A 25989-nucleotide genomic window follows, 5' to 3' on the forward strand; every position below is an offset into this window, starting at 1 on the left:
TTGGCTGGCTAAACCCCCGCCAAAAGAAGATGTGTACGCTGTCTGAGAAGACAGGACAACAGTAGAAGGGGACACTGTTTGAGGGAACAGGCCCAGGTAAACCAGTACAAGAGGAAAAATAGAGAAAAAGCTGTCAGAGGTAACAGGGAGTACGAACTGGAAACGCCGTGAAGTAAATCGCGTGTGAAACGACAAGAAGTACAGAATTCACCCACTCGCTCTCCACGAAAAGCACGTACAAGGAAATGGTGTTCTACATGTACCTTATATACAGGCCCACACGTACAGCGTCACTTACGCGGCGTGTACGTTCACCAATCACACGCTTTGTCACTCCTGCGTGTAGATCCATTTTTACCAATCACACGCTTTGTCACTTCTGCGTGTAGATCCATTTTCACCAATCACACGCTTTGTCACTTCTGCGTGTAGATCCATTTTCACCAATCACACGCTTTGACACTGGGACGTGTCACGCAACAATTTCCTGCACGTGCAGGTGACTATAGGCGCGCATATGCTGTTGACGGGTTTACGCGCTAAGGGCCTTTCCTCGATTCACACGCTGACGTGCGGGATTTCACTCCCTATCAGGCTGTCCACGCGTTCACACACGAGAGACAACGCTCCTGGCCAGGAGGCCAAATTACTGCCCCCCAGAGCCCTGAGCACGCTCCCACCTGCCATCTGCTGCTGCATGACTGCCTGCTGGCCACGTGCCCCACAGTGCTGGTGGGTGGGGGTGTTGGGAGACATGGGTGGGGGCCTGGTGGAGGCTGCCCCTGGTGGCGGGGGGTGGGGGTGGTGGGGGGCATGGGTGGGGGCCTGGTGGAGGCTGCCCCTGGTGGCGGGGGGGGTTGGGGGTGGTCGGAGGCATGGGTGGGGGCCTGGTGGAGGCTGCCCCTGCACTGCTGGGGGTTGGGGGTGGTGGGAGGCATGGGTGGGGGCCTGGTGGAGGCTGCCCCTGGTGGCGGGGGGGTGGGGGTGGTGGGAGACATGGGTGGGGGCCTGGTGGAGGCTGCCCCTGGTGGCGGGGGGTGGGGGTGGTGGGAGACATGGGTGGGGGCCTGGTGGAGGCTGCCCCTGCACTGCTGGGGGTTGGGGGTGGTGGGAGGCATGGGTGGGGGCCTGGTGGAGGCTGCCCCTGGTGGCGGGAGGGTGGGGGTGGTGGGAGACATGAGTGGGGGCCTGGTGGAGGCTGCCCCTGCACTGCTGGGGGGTGGGGGTGGTGGAAGACATGGGTGGGGGCCTGGTGGAGGCTGCCCCTGCACTGCTGGGGGTTGGGGGTGGTGGGAGGCATGGGTGGGGGCCTGGTGGAGGCTGCCCCTGGTGGCGGGAGGGTGGGGGTGGTGGGAGACATGAGTGGGGGCCTGGTGGAGGCTGCCCCTGGTGGCGGGGGGGTGGGGGTGGTGGGGGGCATGGGTGGGGGCCTGGTGGAGGCTGCCCCTGCACTGCTGGGGGTTGGGGGTGGTGGGAGGCATGGGTGGGGGCCTGGTGGAGGCTGCCCCTGGTGGCGGGAGGGTGGGGGTGGTGGGAGACATGAGTGGGGGCCTGGTGGAGGCTGCCCCTGGTGGCGGGGGGGTGGGGGTGGTGGGGGGCATGGGTGGGGGCCTGGTGGAGGCTGCCCCTGGTGGCAGGGGGGGTGGGGGTGGTGGGAGACATGGGTGGGGGCCTGGTGGAGGATGCCCCTGGTGGCGGGGGGGTGGGGGTGGTGGGAGACATGGGTGGGGGCCTGGTGGAGGCTGCCCCTGCACTGCTGGGGGTTGGGGGTGGTGGGAGGCATGGGTGGGGGCCTGGTGGAGGCTGCCCCTGGTGGCGGGGGGGTGGGGGTGGTGGGAGACATGGGTGGGGGCCTGGTGGAGGCTGCCCCTGGTGGCGGGGGGGTGGGGGTGGTGGGAGGCATGGGTGGGGGCCTGGTGGAGGCTGCCCCTGGTGGCGGGGGGTGGGGGTGGTGGGAGACATGGGTGGGGACCTGGTGGAGGCTGCCCCTGCACTGCTGGGGGTTGGGGGTGGTGGGAGGCATGGGTGGGGGCCTGGTGGAGGCTGCCCCTGCACTGCTGGGGGTTGGGGGTGGTGGGAGACATGGGTGGGGGCCTGGTGGAGGGTGCCCCTGGTGGCGGGGGGGTGGGGGTGGTGGGAGGCATGGGTGGGGGCCTGGTGGAGGCTGCCCCTGCACTGCTGGGGGTTGGGGGTGGTGGGAGGCATGGGTGGGGGCCTGGTGGAGGTTGCCCCTGCACTGCTGGGGGTTGGGGGTGGTGGGAGGCATGGGTGGGGGCCTGGTGGAGGCTGCCCCTGCACTGCTGGGGGTTGGGGGTGGTGGGAGACATGGGTGGGGGCCTGGTGGAGGCTGCCCCTGGTGGCGGGAGGGTGGGGGTGGTGGGAGACATGAGTGGGGGCCTGGTGGAGGCTGCCCCTGGTGGCGGGGGGGTGGGGGTGGTGGGGGGCATGGGTGGGGGCCTGGTGGAGGCTGCCCCTGGTGGCGGGGGGGGTGGGGGTGGTGGGAGTCATGGGTGGGGGCCTGGTGGAGGCTGCCCCTGGTGGCGGGAGGGTGGGGGTGGTGGGAGACATGAGTGGGGGCCTGGTGGAGGCTGCCCCTGCACTGCTGGGGGGTGGGGGTGGTGGGAGACATGGGTGGGGGCCTGGTGGAGGCTGCCCCTGCACTGCTGGGGGTTGGGGGTGGTGGGAGGCATGGGTGGGGGCCTGGTGGAGGCTGCCCCTGGTGGCGGGAGGGTGGGGGTGGTGGGAGACATGAGTGGGGGCCTGGTGGAGGCTGCCCCTGGTGGCGGGGGGGTGGGGGTGGTGGGGGGCATGGGTGGGGGCCTGGTGGAGGCTGCCCCTGGTGGCGGGAGGGTGGGGGTGGTGGGAGACATGAGTGGGGGCCTGGTGGAGGGTGCCCCTGGTGGCGGGGGGGTGGGGGTGGTGGGAGGCATGGGTGGGGGCCTGGTGGAGGCTGCCCCTGGTGGCGGGGGCGTGGGGGTGGTGGGAGACATGGGTGGGGGCCTGGTGGAGGCTGCCCCTGCACTGCTGGGGGGTGGGGGTGCAGGGGGACATGAGCAGGTGTGCAGGGTAGTCCCCTGTTTTGTAGGCTGCCTGCAGGGGCCGTGGAGGGTGTACAGGGAACACCTGTGAGGACCCACCCAGCCTAATCGCGTGTGACTTCCCACGCACCCCTGTAATACACGTACCCAGCCAAATCGCGTGTGATGATTCCCACGCACCCCTGTAATACACGTACCCAGCCAAATCGCGTGTGATAATTCCTGCGCACCCCTGTAATACACGTACCTGGCCAAATCGCATCCCTGTAATACACGTACCCAGCCGAATCGCGTGTAAAACTTCCCGTGTACCCCTGTAATACACGTACACAGCCAAATCGCATGTGATAATTCCCACGTACCCCTGTGATACACGTGCCCTGGCTAATCGCGTGTAAAACTTCCCGCCTACCCCTGTAATACACGTACCCTGGCCAATCGCGTGTTAAACTTCCCGCGTACCCCTGTAATACACGTACCCTGGCTAATCTCATGTAAAACTTCCCGCATACCCCTGTAATACACGTACCCTGGCCAATCGCGTGTTAAACTTCCCGCGTACCCCTGTAATACACGTACCCTGGCTAATCGCGTGTATAACTTCCCGCCTACCCCTGTAATACACGTACCCTGGCCAATCGCGTGTTACACTTCCCGCGTACCCCTGTAATACACGTACCCTGGCTAATCGCGTGTATAACTTCACGCGTACCCCTGATATGCACGTTACCCGCTTTGCGTTCCTTGTTTGGCAGCCCTGTAAACTGGTCCAGGGTTAGCGCAGCCCTTTGCGATGATTTTGCGATTTTGATGGCTTTTCCTTGCGCGAGGGCGTTCTTGGGGGCGTTACTGGCGCTGCTGCAGGGTAGCTGCGATACTCTGCACCACGGCTGGTTTGGGAGCCTAAAATCCATGAATACGCTGTGCGCGGAAATCGGTTTTAGCGCACGTGCCTGGCGCAGTCAATCGCACGCGGACACTCTGCGCCAGCCGCTTGCGACACTTTTCTGCGAAATTCTATGAATTACCCTGATAATATCCAGGAAGGGCTCCACCTTCAGAAACAAGTCTCTCCAGCAGTAACAGCACTCTGGGTGCACTCCTTGGTGCGCACGGCCGTCAAATTAAACTGTTTGCAGGGAAAAAGTGGACGTGGACAGTCCGAAATTCAAAACATAGTTGTAACATATGTCCACAGTAGCCAGACACTTGTAACACGAAGATAATATCCAGGAAGCGCTCAACCTTCAGAAACTAGTCTCTCCTTGGTGCACCCAGTTGGAGCAGTAGATGCCTTAGTGAAAAAGGACACAGAAAGCATACATTGAAGATAAAGTGTGATTGTCTGTTTTTAACACACCACACACCCCGTTGCATTCACTTCACGGGTTGGACAGCACTACAATGATGAGCACAGAAGTCGGCGTCAGCGGGGGGCGGGGGAGGGCTCCACCTATGCCGTTTGCAACAAAAATGTTAGTTCTAGTTTCCTAGCCTGAAATAGAGCCATAAAGTCACACGAACGGAATGGAGTGTTTGGTTTTGTGTCTACCCAGTTGCAGGCAGAAGAGTGAGCGCTTAGGCAGAGGTAAGTCGAAGATGAAAGCACGCATTTTGGGGTCAAGAAAAGAAACAACCAAGTCTAAGAAAAGATGTTTAAGATGTACAACATACATTGTATTTTCTTCTATTTAAAGTATAAGATAATTTCTGCCTATAAGCTAAGAGATGACATGTCATGTTTTGTGTTCATTGTAATTTAAAGTCAGTTTTTAGCAGACTGGGTAAAAAGCACATTTGATTTCCATAAGGTGGGCGTCTACTCAGACCACCGTGCTTTATAAGACTGGGTGCTCATGTCTCTCCCCGTCCCCTTCCTCTATATCTCTCTTCAGCCTATTGTGCAATATATCGACGCTTTCTTTTCCACTCGCAACGTGCTGTATGAAGAGTTAGAGATGCATATGCTCCTGCTTGAATTATCCACGATTTTTCCTTTTGAAGTGCATTTCTTCATGCTTCAATTTCCCCACAAATAATTGCATTTACATGAATTCCTGGCTTGTGGGATGTATTCCGCTGCGTGTGTGTTCCTGTACCAGTGCTTGAGTGATCTGCAATAGAGTACAGCATTTATGAAGTAGGGAGACCTTGGGCAATCGTCATCAGGGTCGGACTGGGACAAGAAATAGGCCTTGACACCCAAAACAAAGTGGCCCACCCTTCGCCTCAAAAAAGTGGCACTCAAACCATCTTCCATGAATCGCGTCAATTCACGACTTTACAGAAAATGCTACTTACGGAGGGGTCATGTGTCTGTTTATGTTATGTTTTGTGTAAACGCTTCAGAAATTGATAACATTCCTTTTGTTCTTTAAAAAAAAAAAAAACAACATCATCACATAGCTTAATACTTATTCTGCAGAACCAGACTCAAGGCATGTCTCCTTGTTGCCACCAGTAATGAAAATCGAGTTGCATTTAATAAGCAGTACAGCCAAATGATGACACCGGAAAGTACCAGTTGCCAGTTGTATTTGTGCTCAAATAACAACACAACTCATAAAATAACATAACTTTGCATACATTTCTGTGACAGGGTCCAAAACTCTAAGGTGCAGGAGTGTCATGAACCAACCAACCCCACTGCGGTTTTGGGAACTGCTGCAAGTCGATGCTTATACAGGGCTCTGCAACCCCAGCAGGGAAGGAGGGTTAGGGTGATGATGGCTGGATAGGAAGGGGGAAGTGGGGAAACCAGAATGAGGTTTAAGGAGAGGTTATGGATAGGTTGGGGATGTTAGGGTAAGATTTTGATCACTGTACACACTTCCAGCGAGCTGTTACACTCACAGAAACAGACTTCCGGGCTAGAGTGCTCTTTCTGTTATGTTACATTTCCTTTGCAGCACTAATTGGCCATTAGCATTACGTGGTTGTGTTTCACGCAATTTACGTATGCCGACTTGCATTATTCTGGGTCTTTGCCCCGGGAGGATAGTTCAGCAGCAATGTGCTCGCCTTGGCAATGTGCTTGCCTTGGAAGCAAGACGACACAAAGCAACAAAGGTTCAATCCCTGTGTCCGCGCTTATAAACCTCTGGGTATTACGCGCATTATAAATAACCTATTATATCATATCATGGTTTTTAGGGACCTCAGCCTGGCATCAGATAAAAGTCAGACAAACATTGCAGATTGGCAAAATGTGGGATAATTATAGTTTTGTAAATTAACATCAACCAAACACTGCATGCAAAATAGTGTAACAAATCGCCAAATGAAAGTAGCTTATCCATTGCTGGTGCATGTCAGCATGGTGGTAATGTGGCGGCTGTGGCATGTGTTGATGTGGAGTGGCGTGTATGTGGGTTGTGGATATCACTTGCTTGTGCATGTTGCGTGTACCAACATTGTTCTGTCACTCTAAGTAAGGCGCTAAGCCATGCTGAGGTTGGAATGTATGTGAAGTTTCACAGTGTCACATCATCGAGAAAGTATGCGCTCTTCCAAATAAACCCTTCCTTGTTGTGCTACAGTATCTTGCATTCCTTCTGCAGAAGAAGGCTGAACAGTACTGTAGTTTGTTAGCAGATAGTTGGAGCGGACTGCTGATGGAAACAGGCGGTCGATAATGTCTATATAGCCTAGGTCACAAAATGTTCAGTATAGGAGGGCGTAGCAAAACTAATCTCTGAAAAGACGTTCTATTTCCACAATGGTGTGCACTGCTAGGGAACCAGTCTGAATCTTAGTGTGAATGATGCAACAGCAACTTCTCTAAGTGGCCCTGTTTGATTAAAAACAAAACTGGCACAAATATTGACCAAAATAACCTAGTCACTTGCCCCATTGCTCTGTGGACCAGTTTGAGCGCGATTCAAGCTATATTGTTTGCCAGCTAATCATTCATCTTTCTAGTTCATGTTTGGTTTGTGTTTTCTTTTTTAGCGTGCACCTTTATGTACACTCTAAAAGAAATTAATGAACATATTTTTAAAAATAGTGCACCCAAGATATTCTCGTGGCATCCTTGAGACAAAAAATGGTTACGGTTTGATGTTGTTAGCATTGGTATGTGACTGGATCAACTCTTGCTGTGTGTTAGTGCTCAGCAAACTTCCAAAATATTTTTGGGATTAAAGTGCACTGAAGCATTTAGGTGCTTGTGTCGTGGATTTGAAACACTTGAGAGGGAGGAGAAGGAAGGAGGGGAACAGAAAGAGGAGGATTTTGACAAGTATCCAGTAAGTCGAAGTCACTCCATGCCCCTGCTGTTCCTGGAAGTGACCTTAACAGGATGCTATTGACAGTGGGGACTGTGAATGTATGCATGTAAGAGGAGTGATTCTTACAGTAAGGTCTTCTCTGAAAGATAACTACCACAAGCACTCGTGGCCTTCCCGCCTAGGCTTATGCTGGACTAGGTGAAAGCATCCATAGGCAGCCTGTAGCGAACCCCCTACTCGGGCTGTGATGAGAGCAAACAAAATAAATAACCTAGATTGTGGCATGAGCTGGCCTTTGAGCAGCTCACTCAATTTTTCAGAGCACGGCCTGGCGCCCCCACACTTTAGAACTCTCTCCCAGCATCGATCAAAGATGCACTGTCCTACATTGTATTCCAAAAACCTCTCGAAACCTGGTGGTGTTAACAAAAATGACTAATCACACCTCAGAACTTCTGACTCGTGCTATCTGATTGACTACCTGTATCTTTCTGGGTTCATACGCCCCGACACCCACGGGTTTGGGCACTACACAAATGCAATAAATACATTAAATAAATAACTTAGTTCACCTGGGTGGGATGGCTGAAATTGAGCAAAAGTTGCACCATCTCTTGCTCACACCTCTGCACACTGTAACATGACTTGTTTACAACTCAACTTAAAGCTGCTCAATATTCCGACCGCGTAAGAATTAAAGATTGAGTGGGCCATGCCAGGACTCAACGATGGGGCAGTTGTGAGCTACATACAGACTTCAGCACTTACTTGAGCAATCATCCTATTATCACATCTTATTTACAGTGCTATAGAAACCTGTAGTTATTAAGTGAATGGTTCAGCCAATTAGCCCAGTTCCTCTTGTGCCTGCACAATAGCTTTAATAAGTCTCTGCTTTTCTTCACCAAACGGGTTTGTTTGGTGCTGCCAATGGATTCCCCCTTGCCCCTCAGTCAGCCCCCTTTTACACACATCTGCAGCTTGTGGTGGCTCAGTCAGGCCCCCACAGTTGCCCCATTGTAATAAAGGTGTTGCCTTCAACATCATCTTGTAAGAGGATTCAATTCAACACTACAGCTAAGTCAATGCCTAGTCTGGGATACTGAATGGAAACCCTTATTGATATATCTTTATGTCCAGTTCATGCGTTCTGGATGACTACCCCTATATAAAACCCCTCTCTTAGAATCCCCCTGACCCCACTGAGCCAAGAAGTAGTTCTGTTTTGCAAGTTAAAAGGTTTATTTGATAATTTAAACAATAGATATATATATATATCACACTTTATAATAATTTAATAATTGAATATCACACTGAATCTGAGCAGTAATCAATAATGGATAGTCTGGCACTAGCACACTTCTTTATAATCAATGATGAGTGGTTATAGGATGGATAAGATAGCAACAATACTTTATGGTTTCAAATGGATGCAAGGTGGAATGAAAATGCAGTACAGAAAATACTCAATATGCGTTCAACAAAACAATGTAATCACTTTTCTCTGGCAATCCCCTCCACCCTTTATGCAATGCAAGGAAATGGAAGGAAAGCACACAGTTCTCAGAAATGCAATCAACTGTAATTCAGTTCACCCCAGCAAGCTTAGACTACAGAAGTTGGAAACACAGGCCCAAAATGCTTTTATATGTGCTGGCAATGAAGTGAAAAATATGCTAAAATGCTTTTAATTCCCTCTAGAGGTTCAGGGTGAGTGGTATCAAGTTAATATTAGTCCAGGCTCACTTTAGCAAGGATCTAGGAGTAACTAGCAGGTTAAACGAATTTTTGGCAACTGAAAGCAAGAAAACTGCTGTTTTCACACGTTGAGAAATTTGCAAATCGCGGCAAATTCGCGAGTGCGTTTTTCGCGATTACAGAGGAACTACAAGGACTAGCACTATCGTTTTGGGGTCCTAGATCTCAGCTTCCAGATGAAAGTTACTGCAAGTCTCTAGGACAAACGGTCACGGAGATATGAGCGATATGGTAAAGGTCGTTTTTCAGATTTGATATGTTAAAGTTCAAAGTGACAAGTGCAGCTTGCAACTAGAAAATGACAGGTGACAGCTTTACAAATGACAGGTGACAGCTTTACTCCAGTTAAAATAGCTTGCATTAGATTATTTTAACTAAGAGATTGTTTCTGCACAGTCTTGCTAGGTACTCACACTATATTCTTGAATTAGAATGGGCCTCGCCACAGATCTGGTCAGGTTTTAGACTGGACTCTGGTCTGGTCTCGGCACTTCACAGTGATCTGGGTCAGCTCTCTGGTTCTGCTAACAGCGGTCTGGGTCAGCTCTGCTCTGCCTCTGGTTCTGGATATTGATAGATTTGAAGTCTCTATGTTGGCTCTCTGAAGGTTGATGGAGGTAAAGTATGGATTTTCCCGGCAGAGCGTCCCGCAGCAAATGGATTTGAAGGTCCCTCTCTGTCCTGACTGTCTGCTTTTATGTGTTTTGAAAATGGGTGTGTGTGCAGCATCACTAGGCTCTACCCCTCTCCACTTGTCATTGGCCACTTCATCCTCTTCCCCTTGATTGGGGGAATGAAATGAAGTGTCATCATGATGAGGTCTGTTTATGGTACAGAGGACCCACCCCTGTCAAATTACACACAATCTATATTTTGACCCAAAAGACATATTTGCACAGGTACACATTTGTTTAAAATTACATGCACCCATCACATATCACAGGAGGTATACCCTGTCCAAATCTGCTCTTCCTGGGAGCTTGCATTCAGAAATGGGCACATTTGCACTTTTTAACTGGTTTCGTAATATCGGACATTACCCCAAATTTACACACATGTGCGCAAGGAGTATGGACATTAATTGATGAAGTGTCAGATTTTTAACATGCATACATTTTAAGTAATACCCTCTTAACTGCTAGCTTGCCCCCAGATCATGCCACCGGTTCTAAAAACCTCTTAAAATGTGGGCAGAAAATCACAAGAATTATGGTATCATTTAAATAATTTTCACAAGTCCGTACTATGAGTTATTCATCTTTTTCTAAAACCATATTCTGGCTACAGGGGTGTGGTTTCCCCCCAGCACAAGGTTGAATTTCTGGTTTTTCCAGTTCTGCCAAGCCAGCTTGCTCTCACAGGCAGTGCTCCTCCCCTTTACTTCCAGGAGGAAGCCACTTTTTCCGGCCCCCATAATAAAACATTTGCCTGAGTCAGGACAGGGCTTTGTTCAATTTCCTGCAGAGCCCAGGTAATTCAATCAGGGAAGTGTCATATCCCTTTTGGTGGGAGCAGCAAAAGGCAGATAGGCCTGGGAACACAGCTGTTGTGCAAGTCTCAACTCCTGTTGGGGGTAGCTGGTGGGCAGAATTCAGTTCCTTAAGCCAGGTTTCAGATAAAATGTCACTTCTGTTCCCCAGTTTAAGTCAAGACAATTTTTTACATATGCAGCTAGGATGCTGATTCTAAGTTTAAAACTATGACATTTAAACAATTGCAACCTATGTGACACTCAAAAGTAGGTCACTCATTTCTTTTAAACATTTAGGTTTTTAGTGTCTTTCAGTCCAAATTTACTTAAACTGCTGAAATCCACAGCTCAGCCAGTCTTGTTATAAACCTTCAAGTCACTTCAGAATATAACTTTAGATTGTATCCACCTCCCAGTAAGTCTTTCTTTGGCTTGCCTTGGGTTCATTTATTCAGTCTTAAACAAAATCTGGTGGTTTTAAAATGCCGGCTTTCTGATAGTGGTGAGTACTGGTACTGCACCCCTTTTTGGGATTTAGGAAAATGAATTCCCCACAATTCTAGGTTGCTTTTGGCAGTCAGCATTGCCATTCCCAATGGTTTCAGACTACTGTGTGGGTAGTCCAATGGTGGTTTTAGGCAGTGCCCTTCTGTGCCCATAACATCGGCAAAATGGGTGGCAGCCTATTCTTCATGCACTTCCCTGGGCATTTTCTGGGAAGCTCTGGCCATCATGATGTTTTCAATGCCAGTACTGCACAGTTTTGAGGTAGGGCTTGGATGCATGGATAAAAACATCCCACAAGCCCCCCTCTTGCGATGGCCATTCTGTTTCACTGATGGGACTCGCAAGACCTGGGATGTTTCCTCATCTTCTTCCAATAGATGGCACAGTTCAACATCTTTTCCTCCATCCGGTACTGATCGATCGGTTCTCCTCGCCGGTCCTGATGGGAATATTGGGCGGTACCCTGGGCCCCCCGCGTCTCTGCTCCCGGTCTCCGGATCGTCCTCCTTGGCCCGTCTCCAGGTTTTCTTTCTCCTAGGACGACAAAGGAAGAGCGGCAATACCTATTCATGGACATTTTTCCCCCACCATTGATATAGTGGGGTGGCATATAAATTTATAGTCAAAACATATGAACATGCACATTTCTTTTTGCATTCAAAAACGACAACACCCACATTGAGAAACTCAGAATTTGATAGGCGATATGTAGGATATTTTAAGTTAGAACTGAATTAATCTGAGACAGTACCCTCTAGGATTCCAGAGGATTCCTCCAGTTGTTGCAGAGTGTGCCTGGGATGGCAACACTTCAACTGGTTAATGTGCACCCACTTGTCTTCCCCCTCTGCCAAACCGCCTTTGGGGATGCAGATCTTGTAGGCCACAGGGGAGATTTTGTCTATAATCTTAAAGGGTCCTTTCCATGTAGGCAAAAATGTTCGCTGTTTGGCCTGGTTCCTTTGGAAATTGTATAGATAGACCCGGTCCCCCACCTGATATTCCTTCCTGGAAGTCTTCAGGTCATTGTGGGTCTTCATGCTATCAGCTGATCTTTCTAGATTCTGCTGAGCATAAGCAAAAGCATGTTGAAGGTGTTTCCTTAAATTCTCCACATACTCATGAGTTGTGGAGGCATTTATTAGTGTCTGCTCTTGGGTCCTGTAGAGCAAATGCTGAGGAAGCACCATCTTGCGTCCAGTCATCAACTCGAATGGTGACATTTTGGTTGCAGATGAAGGGGTAGATCTGATGGCCATTAGGACCAGAGGTAATCGGATATCCCAACTTGGCCCAGAATCTGCCACAAACTTCTTTAATATGCTCACAATGGTTCGGTTATATCTCTCTACTGCCCCAGAAGAAGCTGGCCTGTAAGCAATATGTAACTTCCTTTTGATCCCCAGTGTCTCCCACATCTTTGTCATTACTTCACTGGTGAAGTGGCTACCCCTGTCTGACTCAATCCTTTGAGGTAGACCGAAACGGGAAAAGATGTGGTTAATCATCAGGGCAGCTGCAGTTTCTGCCTTGCAGTTTGGGGCTGGGAGACATTCCACCCACTTGGTAAACAAGCATGTCACAGTCAACATGTACTTATTCCCCCTAGCAGAGCGAATCACAGGGCCTACAAAGTCGATTTGTAAATATGACCATGGCAGTGTCATCCCCCTCTTTTGGCGGGGTGCACGGTGCGTGAGGGATGATGGCTGAAATTGTGCACACACAAGACACCCCTTCAAGTATTGGTCAAGGTCCTGCCCCATGTGTGGCCACTATGCAACCTCTCTTAAGATTTCCAGTGTTGTGTGAAACCCCCTATGACCGGCGGTGGCCGCATCATGGGCGTGACTTAACATCAGGCTTCGGAATGAGGTAGGAACCACCCACTGATCGTGGCCAGCTTTGGATTTCCTTACCAGCAAACCGTCTTGGATTCGGAACATTTTTGGACATTTCATCAACACTCTTAGGTCCTCTTTCCCAATGTAATCGGTATCCGTCAGGGGAAAGTTCTCAGGGTCCTCAACGTGCTGGTAAAATTTACCAATTATTGGATCCCCCTTCTGAGCGGTAATCAAATCAGCATCAGGGGTCTCCTTACTCCATTGTGCAATTGAAAGGTCGTTGTGAGCATTTGTCTGGGACCTAGTGATAGCAGTGACCTGGATTTCCCCCAACAGGGACTCAATCTCAATTAGATCCCCTTGGATGGCCCCGGTTTTGGCCAGCTGATCAGCTAAGTCGTTTCCAGTTTTGTCTGGTCCCTCTACTTTGGAATGACCCTTGATCTTTTTCCAATAGATGGTCATCTCATTCGAGGTGACCAGATCATCAATGTTTTGGATCAACTTCCCATGTTTCAAGGGTTTGTTGTTAGCACATAACATGCCTCTGGTTTTCCAATTAACCAGGTGCTCCACGAACCCGTTCCGTACATAATCCGAATCTGTGATTATGACCAGTTCGTGGAGTTGATGCTGGACAGCAGTGAGGATTGCCTGATGCACAGCCATCAATTCTGCCACCTGACTACTTCGGGGACCAATTTTGTATCCAGCGGAGGGTCCTGGAAACTCCTTCACCCATGCATTCCCTACGCCGGCCACCAGTTCTTTCTCCCCGTTGTTGTCAATATGGTAAGAGCATCCATCCACGTAGACAGTGGGCATTCCCTCACACTTGTCCTCTTCAAAGACTTTGTGGGGGGAATTAAGGTATGCCTCCATGTTGTCCTTTATTTTTAGACTTTCGTCCTCGAGACAGTTTTCTCTGGCACAATCATGCAAGTCAGCCAGACCTTGCGCGAGGGGAATCTTCTTGTTTTGGCCATATCTAACCTCCACAGGAAAGCCTTGCATTGACAGAATCCAGGAAGTAATTCGGGAATTACTCACATTTCCGGCCCAGATTCTATCACTTTGGAGATATTGCAGAGGCTGGTGTGGAGTCTCCACTATGATGTGTTCCCCCTGGATAAACGGGCGGTAATTCTTCAATGCCCACACCGTTGCCAGGAGTGCCTTCTCACAATCGTTGAATTTTTCCTCCACAGAGGATAAAGTTTTGCTCGCATAGGAGAACACTTTATTGACCTTGTCATGCTTTTGGTATAATACTGCTGTCAAGCACGTATTAGAGAACCCTGTCTCCAGGAAGAACTCCTTGTTTCTGACAGGGTAAGCTAGGCAGGGCGCTTGTGAGAGGCTTCTTTTGAGTTGTCTTACTGCCTCGGCTTGTTCTGGACCCCATTCCCACTTGCCCCCCCCCTTCAGGAGATGAATCAGGGGTCTGGTGATCTCTGCGTAGCCCTCAATGAACTTTCTGCTGTAATTCGTCAGTCCAAGGAGGCTCCTTAGTTCCCGCAGAGTTGTGGGGTCCTTCAGTTTCTGAAGTGCTTCCACTTTCTTTTCCTGGGGACAGAGACCCTGAGGAGTAATCTCATGCCCCAAGAAATTAACACGGGTTCTACACCACTGTGCTTTTTGAAAGGAAAGTTTTGCTCCGGCGGCCCTCAACTGTTTCAGAACATAACGGATCTCCGCTATGTGTTCCTCAACAGTTGAGCTTTTGATGAGGACATCATCTACATAAGCCAGGTTACCCCTCGCACCCAGGTCGGGCATGGCCTTATGTAGGAAAATGTTGAATTCATTGCCGGAGTTAAGGTATCCAAAGGGAGTCCGGGTCCATGTATACTGCTGGCCCCCAAAGGTAAAAGCCAGCTTGTATTGGTCCTCCCTACTGACCGGCACGGTCCAGTATCCATTGGTCAGGTCTTTTGCAGTGAATACCTGTGACCCCTGAATCTGGGCCAGCCCTTGGTCAATGTAGGGAAGAGGCCATCGGGAAGTATGGACCCGTTTGTTGAGCTCCCTGAGGTCGGCGCAGAGTCTCCACTGGCCGTTTGGCTTTAATATTCCCAGCACCGGATTATTGAAGGTGCTGTGGACTGGACGGATTATTCCCCGGGACTCAAGGTTCTTAATTATTTCAGTAAGGGACTCCATTGATGCGAGAGGCAAGCGATATTGCTTCACAAACACAGGAGTCATGCCAGGGTCCGTGGGGATTGTTGTTGTGTGGATGTCAGTGCGGCCACAGTCATATGAGTCTACCGCAAAGAGATCTTGGAAATCCAAGAAAACTTGTTTCAACTTTTGCTTTTGTTCCAGAGTCACACAGGCATCAGCTAGGTTGACTCTCTCTTCCACCATCTGCCTGAAGCCTGGAAAGACTTCTGGTTTGGCTATTTCAGCGGCCTCCTCCAGCTGGGTGGAGAAGTCCCTGGTCAGAGTGCTGATTTGGACTGGAGGCTTCAGGTGGGAAAGGCAGCCCTCATGGACCTGGAAAATCACCTCATCCCTCCTGAAGTCACAAGTCACATCTTCCTTACCATAAGGGCAAGAAGTGTACACCAGGAAGTTCCCCCCATGCCGGGTAAAAATCCTGTCTGGTGTTGTATTGTCCTCACTGTCACTGTCAACGCAGTCCTTGGGAATTGGCCCTAACAGTTCATTACCTAAATCAATGGAAAAATGTCGGTCATCAACCGCCATTCCAATAATGGTGCCTGCGGCTAGAGTAATACTCTTTAAGTCGCTGTTATCCACCTCTATTGGAATGGTGTCATGTTCTATGTTGACTAATGGTGTTGGGTTTACCCCTAACCCTTGCTGTTGGAGAGAAGCATTTAGATGTATGTAAGCATCAGGGTTTTGCAAATATTGTCCTCTTTTAGCTTTCACTTCCAGGGAGAATTGTCGGGTCCTTTCTGGGATGGTGACCTCCTCTTTGATCTGAATTTCAACTGCATAAGGTAGCAATTGAGCTGACCTAAATGCTTTTTCTGGATCATCAAAGCCCATGGGATTATCCGCTAATCGGGACCAAGCTTTGAAGTTTATTAGGTCCAAACTAATGGCAAAGCGATTGAGAATGTCACTGCCTAAGTAAAAGGCGGCAGGGACATCTCGCACGACCCAACAATTGTGGACTATGCTCTTGTTGCCAATGGAGATTTTGAGCATACACCTGCTTGGCAGGAGATGTTTGGAATTAGGTGCTTCCAGGTCCATTTCCCATTTGTCTATCGGTTTGAAGGTGGGAATGGCTGGATCTTTTGGGAGTTAGCAAAACATGGCTTCGCTGATGAAGCTCTTACCATTATTCACGCACACTCGAGCGAGAACGGAGTCCTTCCCATCATTTAACTGAACAGGGATGAACAACTGCTCTCCAATTTGCTGAATATCAGCCAGGCTCTGAGCTGATTTCACATCCTTCTGGACTATAGGAGTGGGAGTTTCTGATTGTGGATTAGTATAGAATCTCAGAGTGTTTCCTTCCAGCGTGGAGTACCACTTTAGACTGGAAGGAAGGTTGATTTTCAGAAATAGAGAGGACCCTCCATCACCAGTCTGTTGTCCTACTGCTATTACTGTCACGTCTGGAATTTGGCTATTCTGGAAGTGAAATTCTACTTGGTCAGGTTTTTGTTCAACCATGTGGCAGGTGCCGTTTAAACTAACATGGTTGACACTCTGTTGTAATTTTTTGGTCGGCTAGTCTGGGTCCAGAGGACCTTGTTTACACAATCTATTAGGGGTGACAACCTTCTCAGGAGGTCATTCCCTAGTAAACAAGGGGTGCCCTCTGGAATCACAACTATGACCGGGTGTTTCACCTTGTGTCGCCCGATCTTAATGTCCAAGTCTGCAGTCCCCTGAACGGGAATTTCCTTCCTGTCAAAGTTCTGCAGTTGTCCATGAAGAGAGGTGAGAGGAATTTTGTAATTCTCTCCCCTTCCTGCATTCAGTTCATCAAAGGCCCTTCTGGACAGAAGGGTAGCTTGAGATCCAGTGTCCACCAGTGCCAAAATTGTACCCTGCCCCTGTACTTGTACCGTGGCATAGTATCTTCCCTCCTTCTCCTCAAGGTGGCACAGATAATGCACATTTTTGGACAACTGGTGGGCTAACTTTCTGGTTTTGGACATCGCTAGCGAAGAGATTTGGGCAGAATTCTGTGGAGAGCCTTGGGAATCTGAAAGAAAAATTTGGCAACTGGAGATCAGAGCCATTGTGGGTTCCCCTGGCTCTGGTTCCGGGCCGCCCTCCCCTTTTTGGAGGCAGTCATCAGGATGGGTTTGAACCAGGGGATTTTGGCTCAGTCTCCATATCTCCCCAGTCTGGATTTGCATTCCTAGGGACCCATTTTTCTTTGGGAGGAGTTCCCCCCTCTCTGAAGGAGAAGATCCTTTTCCCAGGATCCTCTGAGGATCCCTCTCCCTCAAATTGGAAGATCTGTACCTCCTCCTCAAACTGAGTCTGTTTGGGTCTTTTGTTTCTCCTACCCCCCCTCTGCTCCTTAGGAGGCAGACTTTCAGGTGCAAGAGATTTTGTTTCCGGTTCCTGGGTTTCCAGGGGCTGTTTACAAGTGAGGAAGGAAGCTTCCTCCAAGGCTTTACACCCCCCTTCCCTTTGTGCCTCCTCCCTGGGAACCGGTGAGTTATCGGGGTGCTGCCCCTGTCATTGTTCTGGGGCACCAGGTCCAGAGTTGGGTGCGTTCTGCGCCGGCATGCCGATCTGAGGGTTCTGCTGAGCCCTCAGTATGTGACCCAGATCCCGCGCCATGTTTTGAACCTGGTGCTCTAACTGGGAAACCCGCTCAGGCTGATACGGGGCCCTGTTTTCTCCCCTGGGCTGATCCCGGGAAGGGTAGCTATCCCTTCTTTGGTAGTACCCCTGGTTGGGAAGATTTGGATACCCCTCCACCCTTGGCCTCCCCTCTCCCGGATTCGGTTGTCTGGGCTCAGGGAATTGGGGAAAGAAGGATGGATGATTTTGGGGCTGGAAATTGGGTGGATACCTGGGGAAAAAGTTCTGCCCAGGATTTGGAGAATTTCTGCCCTCCTGTGGGAAGTTGGGAGGGAAGTTCCCTGGGTTAGGTGCTTGGCTGGATCCCCCCCCTTGGGCTGGAGGAGTCCACACATAACCCAGGATGGGTCGATTTCCCTTGTAACGGGGACTTACATAGTCAGGAGAGCGAGGGACCCCATTTGTGGGGCTGCCTCCTTGGCTCCCTGTCTGTGACTGGCCCGAGGACCTTCTGGGCCTAGCATTATTAGGTGCAGGTAGGTTTTTAGGCCCCCCCATCTCCAAATCTAAAACGGGGGTGACCTTTACCTCTGCCACCTTGGCAGCAGCAGGGGTGCTGCTGGTTTTGGGATTTTTCTGGGTATTGCTTTTATTTTCTATGGGCTTCTGCACCTCATAGATCCGGGTCGCCTGTTCAATGACCCAGTCTAAAGATCTTTTCTCGTGAAAATGCCTCACGAGCTGGGTCATTATGTATTTAGGCAAGGCATGGAAGAACGTATTAATAAATTCTCTGCTATCCGTGCGCACCCTTCTTGTGGTCTGTGCAAAAGCCTGCTTTAACTCCTGCACAAATTCTTGTGGGGCCTGATCCTCCCCACATTGCAAATTGTAGGCTGCCTTGCGAGCCTCTTGAGGATTTCTATGAGTAGAAAAATGTTTCAAGATGGCCGCCTTATAGGTGGACCATCTTAAATGATTTTGGTCCTCCAGCCCTGCAAAGAAACTGGAGTATTCCGGGGAGAAGGTCCACTTTACATATTGAATACAGCTTTGGCTGTCCTTCAAATGGAAAGTCTCCATCATTTGCTCAAACAACTCTAAGTGCTCCCAAACAGAATACTTGGCGTTCTTATGATAAGGCGTGATGACGCTCCTGATTGCCTTAATCTGTTTCAATGGGTCCTTAATCAAGGCCCTTTTTGCCTTATTGGCCTTTTTGGTTCGGGTAACCCTGGTCCATTCATCTTCTGACTCAGAGGCACTGCTCCCAGAGGTTCCCGTCTGTTCTTCCAGGTTTTCCCGGATTCTGCGAGCCTGGGAATGGCTGGCAGAATGTGGGGACCTGGTCTCCTGTGTCCTGTACCGCTCAGAGGAGTCTTCAGATTCCTCTTTGCTGCCAGGATTTGATGGGTACCCCCCCCACTGACCTAACTGGGCAGAGGTTTTCAGGATGCCCTTAATGGGCCTACTCTCCTGGGGTTCCCCATTAAATTGCACTGTGCTTGGGTGCCCATACCCGGATGCCCGCCCCTCCATTCCTGGGTGGTACTGGCCTATGAGCCCCATGCTTCTGGCTGGATAGTAATCTGCCATCCCTGTGGCCCGGTGCTCATGTGCGCCAGGGGACATGGGGGTGGCAGAATCCAGGGACTGAGAGAGATAAAGGCCTCTGGTACTAGGGCTCCTGAGGTTATGCTCAGGAGTTTCCCTTTCCCAGCGAACCTGGTCTCTATCCGCCCCTGCTCCCTGTTGCAATGCAAGAGCCTGCACCTTCAGTTCCTCAGTTAAGGCCTTACTAGACTCTATCAGTCTCTCCTGCATCGCTACCTGTTGTTGGAGCCTATCATTGTGCTGGCAGAGAGCCTCATTCTCTCGCCGCGTTTCCTGATTGGTCCTGGAGCACTGGGCCAGTCTTTGCTGCAGGAGGGTTACCTCCTGAGCTGTGTCCCTATTGGCCTTCTCCTTTCTTTCCAGAGCATCCTCCACCTTCCTGGTGTGCTCTAACAAGTTCTGGTGTTCTTTTTGGAGGTCACCCAGTCCCTGGAGGGCCAGGTGATTTTCTTCCATTTTCCTTTTTAAGTGGCAGACTTCCTGGCCTAAGGTATCCCTTTCCTGACTAAGAGCCTGCATCTGTGCCGCCAGGTCGTCCCTTTGCCTTTGGAAGGCACCAGCTTTCTGGCGCTCCTGGTCAAATTCTGCCTGGGTATCCAGGTCTTTCAAAATCAGTTCATTGCTCTCTGCCTTCTCCCTATCTAGGTGGCTTTGCAGGGTGACTACCTGCTCAGCACATGCCCTATTGAAGTCTAACTGTTGCTCCAGCTTTTTCTGGCTCTGCAGTAGGGAGTCCAAACCTTCTTGGTACTCCTTCTGCAAGGCCAGAAATCTGGTATCCTGGTCAGCCTTTTCCTGTTGCAGGATGTCCATATCCCTCTTTATTTTAATGATGTGCTGTCTACTCTCATTTTCTGACTCCTGGCTCCCCTGCAGCCTCTGCTCAGAAGAGACCAGGTCAGATTGGACCTTCTCTAACGCCATCTGTCGCTTATTCGCCAGATCTTGGCTTTCAGTACATTTATCCTGCATGTCTCCCATATATAGGTACAGGTATGCCGCTATCCTAACCATCTTGTCTTGTTCATCCTTAGCTTTAGGAGCCATGTATAGTTCACTCAGGGCCACATGTAAGGGACCCTGATCTCTCCATATATCTGACCCTGTTTCCGTGACCTGTTGCGTGATGGCCTGCAACCAGACCATGCGGTCCTGGTGAGTCCACTCACCTCTCACAAATAACTTATGTAAGAAGTGCTCTCTGGCTATTTTCATGTCTACTAAGGTCGTCATTCTAGAGATTGGTCTCTGTCCTGACTTACAGAAGTTTGTATTTTTTTTTTTTTTACAAAACAGACCTTTTCCTTAGAGCGTTCCTTTGAGGAGTGCTTTACAGCGTAACACAGCGTGTGATCCGACCGGATATGTGTATCTGGTCAGCTGGCACCCTGTATTAATCTGCACAAGTGATAAATGTAATCCAAACATCCGGCACAAGCCCCCAATTTGTAAGAGGATTCAATTCAACACTACAGCTAAGTCAATGCCTAGTCTGGGATACTGAATGGAAACCCTTATTGATATATCTTTATGTCCAGTTCATGCGTTCTGGATGACTACCCCTATATAACACCCCTCTCTTAGAATCCCCCTGACCCCACTGAGCCAAGAAGTAGTTCTGTTTTGCAAGTTAAAAGGTTTATTTGATAATTTAAACAATAGATATATATATCACACTTTATAATAATTTAATAATTGAATATCACACTGAATCTGAGCAGTAATCAATAATGGATAGTCTGGCACTAGCACACTTCTTTATAATCAATGATGAGTGGTTATAGGATGGATAAGATAGCAACAATACTTTATGGTTTCAAATGGATGCAAGGTGGAATGAAAATGCAGTACAGAAAATACTCAATATGCGTTCAACAAAACAATGTAATCACTTTTCTCTGGAAATCCCCTCCCCCCTTTATGCAATGCAAGGAAATGGAAGGAAAGCACACAGTTCTCAGAAATGCAATCAACTGTAATTCAGTTCACCCCAGCAAGCTTAGACTACAGAAGTTGGAAACACAGGCCCAAAATGCTTTTATATGTGCTGGCAATGAAGTGAAAAATACGCTAAAATGCTTTTAATTCCCTCTAGAGGTTCAGGGTGAGTGGTATCAAGTTAATATTTGTCCAGGCTCACTTTAGCAAGGATCTAGGAGTAACTAGCAGGTTAAACGAATTTTTGGCAACTGAAAGCAAGAAAACTGCTGTTTTCACACGTTGAGAAATTTGCAAATCGCGGCAAATTCGCGAGTGTGTTTTTCGCTATTACAAAGGAAATACAAGGACTAGCACTACCGTTCTGGGGTCCTAGGACAGCCTAGGATCTCAGCCTCCAGATGAAAGTTACTGCAAGTCTCTAGGACAAACGGTCACGGAGATATGAGCGATATGGTAAAGGTCGTTTTTCAGATTTGAAATTTTAAAGTTCAAAGTGACAAGTGCAGCTTGCAACTAGAAAATGACAGGTGACAGCTTTACAAATGACAGGTGACAGCTTTACTCCAGTTAAAATAGCTTGCATTAGATTATTTTAACCAAGAGATTGGTTCTGCACAGTCTTGCTAGGTACTCACACTATATTCTTGAATTAGAATGGGCCTCGCCACGGATCTGGTCAGGTTTTAGACTGGACTCTGGTCTGGTCTCGGCACTTCACAGTGATCTGGGTCAGCTCTCTGGTTCTGCTAACAGCGGTCTGGGTCAGCTCTGCTCTGCCTCTGGTTCTGGATATTGATAGATTTGAAATCTCTATGTTGGCTCTCTGAAGGTTGATGGAGGTAAAGTATGGATTTTCCCGGCAGAGCGTCCCGCAGCAATTGGATTTGTAAGGTCCCTCTCTGTCCTAACTGTCTGCTTTTATGTGTTTTGAAAATGGGTGTGTGTGCAGCATCACTAGGCTCTACCCCTCTCCACTTGTCATTGGCCACTTCATCCGCTTCCCCTTGATTGGGGGAATGAAATGAAGTGTCATCATGATGAGGTCTGTTTATGGTACAGAGAACCCACCCCTGTCAAATTACACACAATCTATATTTTGACCCAAAAGACATATTTGCACAGGTACACATTTGTTTAAAATTACATGCACCCATCACAAATCGCAGGAGGTATACCCTGTCCAAATCTGCTCTTCCTGGGAGCTTGCATTCAGAAATGGCAACATTTGCACTTTTTAACTGGTTTCGTAATATCGGACATTACCCCAAATTTACACACATGTGCGCAAGGAGTATGGACATTAATTGATGAAGTGTCAGATTTTTAACATGCATACATTTTAAGTAATACCCTCTTAACTGCTAGCTTGCCCCCAGATCATGCCACCGGTTCTAAAAACCTCTTAAAATGTGGGCAGAAAATCACAAGAATTATGGTACCATTTAAATAATTTTCACAAGTCCGTACTATGAGTTATTCATCTTTTTCTAAAACCATATTCTGGCTACAGGGGTGTGGTTTCCCCCCAGCACAAGGTTGAATTTCTGGTTTTTCCAGTTCTGCCAAGCCAGCTTGCTCTCACAGGCAGTGCTCCTCCCCTTTACTTCTAGGAGGAAGCCACTTTTTCCGGCCCCCATAATAAAACATTTGCCTGAGTCAGGACAGGGCTTTGTTCAATTTCCTGCAGAGCCCAGGTAATTCAATCAGGGAAGTGTCATATCCCTTTTGGTGGGAGCAGCAAAAGGCAGATAGGCCTGGGAACACAGCTGTTGTGCAAGTCTCAACTCCTGTCGGGGGTAGCTGGTGGGCAGAATTCAGTTCCTTAAGCCAGGTTTCAGATAAAATGTCACTTTTGTTCCCCAGTTTAAGTCAAGACAATTTTTTACATATGCAGCTAGGATGCTGATTCTAAGTTTAAAACTATGACATTTAAACAATTGCAACCTATGTGACACTCAAAAGTAGGTCACTCATTTCTTTTAAACATTTAGGTTTTTAGTGTCTTTCAGTCCAAATTTACTTAAACTGCTGAAATCCACAGCTCAGCCAGTCTTGTTATAAACCTTCAAGTCACTTCAGAATATAACTTTAGATTGTATCCACCTCTCAGTAAGTCTTTCTTTGGCTTGCCTTGGGTTCATTTATTCAGTTTTAAACAAAATCTGGTAGTTTTAAAACGCCGGCTTTCTGATAGTGGTGAGTACTGGTACTGCACCCCTTTTTGGGATTTAAGAAAATGAATTCCCCACAATTCTAGGTTGCTTTTGGCAGTCAGCATTGCCATTCCCAATGGTTTCAGACTACTGTGTGGGTAGTCCAATGGTGGTTTTAGGCAGTGCCCTTCTGTTCCCATAACATCGGCAAAATGGGTGGCAGCCTATTCTTCATGCACTTCCCTGGGCATTTTCTGGGAAGCTCTGGCCATCATGATGTTTTCAATGCCAGTACTGCACAGTTTTGAGGTAGGGCTTGGATGCATGGATAAAAACATCCCACAACCTCCCAGAGTGAAGGTAACAGTGTTAACGACCTATTCAAACTCTTTAACGCTGCCAGCCGCAGAACGCAGCACAGAACGATGAGGTGACAGCACAACATTGCTCCTTTGTGTTCCCAACATTACAGGATTTCCAAGTAACACGACCGGCATGACTGTCAGGAAAGTAGAGTTTAGTTGAAAACTAACTCCTTGAGTCAGTCACCCCATCCTCACTGGTCGTTGATTGCTCGTCTGGTGCTGCCTCCCTCGTCTTCTGTTCTGTCCAGGCCTAGACAGACCGTCGACATTGAGAACTCAACTAGGCCCTGCATTTCCCAGGACAGGGCAGGGCTGCAGGACCAGGACGATCCGGGCCTGGGGATCACTATCCTGGGGAATGAAGGCTGGGCGGGCACAAGTGGTCCTCACTTACTTACTGGAGGTAGGCCTTGGACCCTCAGCTGTTCTCTGATCTGGCAGCTCTAGAAGTCTTCTCTCTTGAACAACTCTGCACGAAGCGAGAAGGTGGCACCAGATTTCCATCACCACACACGTCTGCCCAACCACAATCAAGAATGTCATTGGCTGGCAAACAACCAATGACATTCCAGTACATTTTTGTTGCTATGTCGAACAAAATTACAGTACGAAAGGAAGGAGGTCCTCAGGTTTTACACTGTTTGCACGCAGATTAATACTGATGGGGCCACCCCTCTTGCAACCTGTCAGCACTCTACATTGTGATGGGGGTACATAAAGTGTGTGGAGCTACGAGCTGCACGCATTTTACAGTCTTAAAAGCTGGTCCTCTGTGGTAGCACTGCAGGCACAACCAGCCACGAAGATGGCAGACAGGGGCTGCAGATTATTTATTTATTTTGATATCCATACCACGCCATGGTTGCAACGCTGCTCAAATAATGAAATCATGTAGTGTGAACACTCTCTGTTCTCTGCACACCATGTCACTACCTGGGGGCACTGGGTGTGAGGGTGGTGCCCCCCACACTATGTAAGCAACGACCACTGCATATGGAGCTATGGTCACATAACCATTCACAATCCCTGACAGAGGAGCAGACACAGGGGCAGTCAAACATTTGTGATGGTAATTAAGGAAACACATCACTAGAACAGAACTAACCCTGCATACAATGAGTTCCACCAGTATGTATTCTACTGGTGCACTAAACAGTAGCCTAAATAATGTTTTATGGTATTTACTTTCAAGCAGGTCCAGCTTTCAACTGAATTTATGGGCCCAAATTTCTGCCCCTTGGTTAAGTATTTGGACACATTTGGCTTCATAAAGTTTCTGAATCGAAAAGCGAGGAAAGCCACCATGTTTGTAAGAAACGGCTCTAAGAGTAGCCAGGTACTTCTCGATCACAAGTTTGACCTAATTGAATTGCCCGGGACAATTAAATTGCTGGTCAATATGTATGCTTAAATACTTGAAGCAAGAGACTGTTTCGCAATTTGACAATTTAACCTTCATTTAAACCGTTTATTGACCTCTGAGAAGAGGGATGAAAAGACATGGGGCCTCATTACGAGAATGGAGGTAGCCATGGAGCCATGAGCTCCATGGCTGCCTCCGTTCCGGGCTCCATTACCGGGTTCCTGCAATGGGGATTTACCGGGTTACTCCAACATAGGAGGACCCGGTAATTCCTCCATGCAGGAACCCATCCCCATTCCCATTTGAGCCCCCACAGAGCTCAATGGGAATGGGGAGAGAGGTAATAACGGGCAGATTACATCTGGCCCGTTATTGCCTCCCTCTTCCCCTCGCGGGACCCGGAAAGCACGCCTGGTGCGACCCGGAACCCGCAATGGGAAGCTCGTAATCGGCGCTCCCGGAATGAAGGGGGCCGGTCCCGTACCGGCCCCCTTCATTACGGGAGCGCCAGCCATATAATGAGGCCCATGGTCTGATTTGGAGGCCATTACTGTTGGGAAATTCACTAAGTAAACACAGTTGTTCTTGAAGACCCTTGGGTGCACTGTCAATTAACACAAGATCATCAGTGTTCACTGGTCAATATAGCAGTAGAGTCAGACACTGAAGAGAAAAAACGGTGGGGAAATCTGACGGATACAGATTAAAAAGAATAGGCGGAAGAATGCAACCCTGCTTGACGCCAACAAAGGTGGGATACAATCAGTTGCCTTGCCTTGTCTATTGAGTCTGACCCACACTCAAGTATTCTTGAGCAGTGCCATGATCATACATAGTAGCCGACAAGGTATATTCAACACAATGAGTTTGTGCTACAGGAGCCCTTTCTGCACAGTATCAACGTAGAGCTAAAGTCTACAAAGCATACATACACAGACTGCTCCTGAAAGA

Source organism: Ambystoma mexicanum, chromosome 4p (assembly GCF_040938575.1).
Source record: "Ambystoma mexicanum isolate Mex_15411 chromosome 4p, UKY_AmexF1_1, whole genome shotgun sequence".
NCBI classification, from domain to species: domain Eukaryota; kingdom Metazoa; phylum Chordata; class Amphibia; order Caudata; family Ambystomatidae; genus Ambystoma; species Ambystoma mexicanum.